This window comes from Diadema setosum, chromosome 14 (assembly GCF_964275005.1).
Source record: "Diadema setosum chromosome 14, eeDiaSeto1, whole genome shotgun sequence".
NCBI classification, from domain to species: Eukaryota; Metazoa; Echinodermata; class Echinoidea; order Diadematoida; family Diadematidae; genus Diadema; species Diadema setosum.
Window position 1 is genome coordinate 25,054,967 of NC_092698.1, and position 6,000 is coordinate 25,060,966.

Here is a 6,000-nt window from a genome sequence, read left to right on the forward strand (position 1 = left end):
GGGGATATGTGGGATACTGAGCTTCAAAAATTTTTTACATGTATGCTGTTATGAAAGGTAAGCGTGGCTTCAGATCATGTTGGGCACACATATTTTCATATCTGCTTTGTAATACTGACCACAAATAATATGACACACAAATGTGGGTTCTTACTGTATTGGACTGAATTTGAATGAGGAGAGAGGATTACCAGCTGGTTCGTTGAAGCCAGAGTACACAGCTGGTGGATTTCATCATTTTTGTTCATGTCTTGCTGGAGGTAATAAGTGTAGCTTGGACTATAAACAATTTCATGGTGCAGTCATTGCAGAAAAAAAGATGCGCTATCCTCCTGTATGATTTTATGTCCTGTGTTTTGTTTACCTCCCTGTGATTTTCTTTTGAAATCATACTGCAGCAGGTTTATGGGTTGATGTACACTTTTAGTGTCTCCTTATGAAACTTGTCATGTCTATGGGTGTGCGTCACTTAATTATCGGGACGGTGCTCTGTGATCCGTAGGGATTTCTGAGTCAGGCCTAGCAAGAGTCGGACTTGAAAGGCGCGAGAATGTCGTAAATGACGGTCACCTCCAAAAGATTTGAACGCTTTCTGGCTTGTGAGCACCTACATGAGTTCCTCGGCGCTTTGGGCAAGAGAGACAAGGGCCTCAGATGCCATCTTTGGTTTTGATGCCGTGTCTTTTCCGAGCGTAGGAATGAACAAAAACCAACCTTTATGATAGTTCCAGTGACCATCAGGTGACTCTGGGGGCTTGAAAACCACCGTCCTTGTCATGTGATCAGTTGTTGCAAAGATTTACATGCTTTGTCAGTGTTCTTCAGATTTGTTTTCTTTTCTTTTGACCCTATTTATGACAGATTCCAGTAGTTGAACAAAGAAACTCAGAAACTTGAGGGTTGGAATTGAAAAAGAATGAAGAGCAAGAAATGATAAGAGTCTTTATCAGTAGGATAAAAAAGCAGAGAATGTTTAATTTTCTGTTGAGAGATGATAAGCTCAGAGAGCTGTGAAGATGTACAAAAATTATCCTGTATTTGATATTTTGTATTTTGCAAATCACTGATGTACAATATTTTACAGTTGTCATGAACTTAAGGGTTGGTCAAATAATCAACTAAAAGTTGCTCAGCATTGCATATTGTTCATTCCTTGTGGTGTGAAACAGATTCTTGTCAGTTAGGTTGCAAACATGGTCTGTGGCGCTTGTGTATTAGATGAAATCGTCTGTAGGTACTGTATTTTTGCTGTGACACTTGTTTAGCGAGAGCTTGATATCGAGTACACCGTAGTGTTGTTGGCAGTGTGAACCAGCGCATACCAAGACTGGATGGCTGCATTGCTCACTAAGCCATCTGTGTTAGTGCTCTCCTATCTCAATTGGAGTTTGTGCCGACAAATGTACTCAAGAGTGTGCTGAAACAATGTTGACTGTTCCAAAGGATAATGTAAAAACACTTTAATAGTAAACCTGCTGTACACGAAGACTGGTGTACAGTAACCACTGGTATACTGTTAAGCTTGTGGGCAGCAATTTTGCAATGTTCTGTGGGTATTGTATCTCATTGTTACCACCACTACCACATTTTTTTGAAAAAAAGCTAATAATAATCAAATCAGCTTGTGTGGCTGTAAGTAAGCTGTTTCAAAAACATTAACATTTGTCTGTATATAAGAGTGCAGTATATTCACAGCTTTTCATGAGTAGTGAAGCAGATTCCCTTGAACTCAGAGGGATATAGCATCAGAATGTGGCATTGTAGTTGTGCCCAGATGTCAAATTAGTCTGACATTATACAAGATTACATGTAGCTCGAGAGAGTTTACATTTTCATTGTGAATTGGGGAACAGGTTTTGCAAAGTGAAAAGCTTTGAATGTCAGCTGAATAAAGTTGCTACTTGTGATTGAATTTACCAGCTGACGGGATAGATATGAAGCCAGGCTAGGCAAGAATGTGCAAGCTTTCCTGTCGCAGACTCTGTGTCGATGGGAATATCGCAGAATACATTTTGACAATCTCCAGGATATGAGATGACGTGTCAAGGGAAGCTGATTAAAAATGTGAGTTTGTAGGATGACTTCCCACTCCCCGGAATCAACGTGGTATACTAGTATTGGACTTACACAATCTATAGCAGCTGAGTCTTGTGCCGATGTGTTTTCCTTGTGTTTTTATTTGACAAGTCACATACACGCTTCATGCAGGCTGTTGATCAATGATTTTATTGTTTGTTTGCAAATTATGTACTGTGTAGGGCAGTAGATTTTGCCTACAAGATGGATGGACTGATTTTTGTGGAGAGGGGAGTTTTCTCAAAGCCCCACCTACAGTTGTAGTGGGATGACAAATGCTCATTATGCAATCACTGACTTGCAGATAACTTCTATGAAATAATGATGTTTTCAGTGAAAAATAAGGAAATCCAGATGTTGGTTTATGGAATATTTGGAGCTTGAAATGCACTATAAATCAAAATTCTATTTAACATTGTGTGCCTTTGATTACTTGCCAATATAGTTTATACATGTGTACAACCGTAATGAGCAAATTATGCTAAGCCTATAAAAGGAGATAACCTAGTTTTGGTGTTGTAGCTGTTATGCATTGTCTCATTTTCCTTGCTGTGATTTTGATCAATCTGATCGACTTCAAATATGAAAGTTTTGTTTAGTCCTTCCATTGGGCTGCAAAACTTGAGCAATTTCAGTTTGTTGCACATAAGAATGCTCTCTCAGCACTTGTTGCTGCTATTTTTTTTTGTGTTGCTATTAAATGTGTTCATGCAAAGTAAGAATAAAGAGGCGATTGTTTATTATCTTGTATGGTGTTTAAAAGTATGACCTCCCTTAGTCCCCCCACAGTCTGTCTCGGCGGAGGCAGTAATGACAGTTTTGCTGTGTTAGTTCTGAAAAACAAACAAACCGGAAACTTCCACAAAACTGGAGTGGGAAACAAAAACATTAACATTGACCATGACACGTATATTTTGTAGTAGGTAGATGTACATGCAGGTTCGTGCAGCACTATACAACGTTGGATGAATGTATTGCAGCTAAATCTCTCCAGTTTGTAAATAGAGAGTATGCAGCAAAACTCCTTTCAATAGCCTAGTCTGGATTAGGAAATGATGAATTCCTTTGAATGTAGTCACCAGAAGGAGTCAAATGTAAATGTTGGTTGACGTTGGAGATGTTCACATATCTGTGTGTGTGTAGATACGAAACATACTTTTTTTCACATAAATTCGTAATCCCAATTCCTATATAAGGTTGGCAGTGTCAATAGCATGTTGCTATTACTTTGATTTTAGAATATCTTTTGTTATACTGTATACGCCAAATATTTCGTGGGGTTTTTATTTTCGCGAATTTCTCGAGTCAGGTGCAATTTGCAAAATTAATGTCACACAAAAATATGGACTCTTAATCAGTATATATGAATGTGACAGAACACCTATACTTTTCTCTGTTCAGTACAGACACGTTCACGAATTTAACCACTTGTGAAATCATCAGGATGTCACAATTCGTGAAAATTTGGACTTGCTAAATATATGGCGTATACAGTATGTTGTGGAAAATTTTGCTGTTTAAAAAATTTCATGGAAAGATTTGCTGTAGAAATTACAAGTGAAAAAATAAGATCCCTTTTTGTCAAATACTTTCTTAATTTGTTCTGCAAAGCTCCATCTGTTTGCTTCTGAATCTACAGTACGTAATCAATGAAAGGTTTATATCTTTTATCACTTTATTTCAAGGTAACTGAAAGAAATTCAGGTAACAATTCATGTAATGAAACTGGAGTAGTTACTGGCAATGACTATCACAACTCCACTGCAGCTGCAGTCAGGGTGCTCTGATAAAGTATGGAGATGCAGTGGTCTAGTGGTTTGCATGATAGCATTCAATCTGGAAACCCAAGGTTCAAGCCTTGCTCATACACTTTGGTCCTTGAGCATGGCCATCTATCAACAATGCTTTTTCTTGGCAAGCACGGTCCCTTTTTTTTCTCCTTTTTTTTTTATTGCTTTCTTGACATAAATTTGAAAGGTACATGTATGTATGTCATCAACCTTTAAAACAGCAATATGAGAATGAAGGTGTTTGTTTATTTACAGAATCAAGCATACCACTGAATGAATGGTGTGCATTGTGTGTGCATCAGATTATACATTCTAAACCCCTGTAATGCTTTAAATCTATTTCATAGTCCCAGCCTGTTTTTTTTGCTGTCTTGTGATCCACAGGTCGTTCAATTCTGAAAAAGAGTAGAGAACAGGCTTAAGTATGAGGCCAGAATTATTTTTATGATGCCAATATTGTGTGTGTGTGTTTTCTGTGTAGTTTGAGTTTTGTGTAGCTTTTAGCTCATGGTCATCCTAATGACTATCTTGCAGTGATGACTGCCTAATTTCCTGAAGATGCGCTGCTGTGCTTAAAGCCTAGGCAATAAAATAGTCCTGTGTGTGTATCTGAAAAACACTCCTGTAGTAGAAGGGTCTGCAACGGCTAGACTATGCTCTGTAGATTTGAGAGTGATGGTTAACAATGATGTTTGAAATCAATTCAGAACCTCTGCAAATGTACATTGTACAGTTTGTTTGTTCTCTGAAGAGTTTCAATGCAGAAATCAAATTGCCTTCCATCAACTTTCTTTATTTTTTTCTTCTATCACTCTCTATCTCTTCTCTTTCTCATTTCAGCAAACAGAGATTTCAATCAGGATAGCATAAAGCTCGAGAGTCTGTTTTGTTGTTTTTGTCCCCCTCAAGATAATCATGCACAACTTGCATGCATGCAGAATGTTAATTCAAATGATCCCGATTCAGGATACAGTGTGTAGTTGTATGTGGAGCAGCTATGGAAGTACGAGTAATGCATGTGGCGTGAAACAGTCATGAAATGTTCCCTCTTACTGAATATACTCTCAGGAGGGAACATCGAGAAATATATGCCTACGGTGTGAACCTCTCTGCACTTCCCTTTTTGTTTGTTTCTTTCTTGCTCGTAGGTGTAGAAATATGTGTATCCAAATAATCTTTTGATAAAGGATTGTGGCATATTATTACTGTGCAGTGCACTCCTGTTATAACTACAGACCATCAATTTTCTTTTGTTGTATAAAAAAGAAATTTCATAATACAATTTGTAACTGAAAAGTAAAGTGCATATTCAAAGATAATCAATATAGATGATAATTTTGGGACCTGAATTTTTATTTTGTTGTAATGAGAAATTCGTTATAACTATGTTCGTTACAATGGGAGTGCACTGGACTCTGTTTTCACTATCATGTATGTATACTTGATTGAAAGAAATAGAGATCAGGTGTGATTACTTGTTTAGACCAGACACTGCTGTCCATGTGTGGTTTGTTGTCATACAGGATGCACTCATTCACAATGGCTCTGTGTGTGTGTGTGTTTGTGTGTGCATGCGTGTGTGTGTGTGTGTGTGTGTGTGTATGTGTGTGAAAGAGAGAGTGAGATAGAGAGGGATAAGTACAAGAGTTTTGCATGTGGGAGAGAAAGGAAAAGAGAAAGTAGGGAAATTATTGATAATGTAAAAGTGGATATTTTCGCGCGACTAATTTTTCGCGCTTGGCCGGGTAAGAGGAGTTTCGTGTGTTTTTAATTCCGCGGAATCAAGACATCACGCACAGGAACATATGGCAAGCAAAAATATTCGCGTGCTGTTATTTTCGCGCTAGTTTCTGGTTGTGCGAAATGAGCAAAAATTTCAACACCGCGAAAATTTCCACGTATGTGCTATGTACTATGTACTAAGTGCATGTATTGTATATGTGTGTGTGTGTATGCATTTTCAAATGTCGTGAAACTAGGTTCATCTCGGGAGTAAAACACTTGGAAAATGTGAATATAAACTGAGAGCACCCTTGTGTGTCGTAGGTCTTAAATCATATGAGAAAATCCTTTTATCATGAACTGTTGTTTTTTGTTTGTTTATTTTGTTTTTTTTTTGGGGGGGGGGGATAAG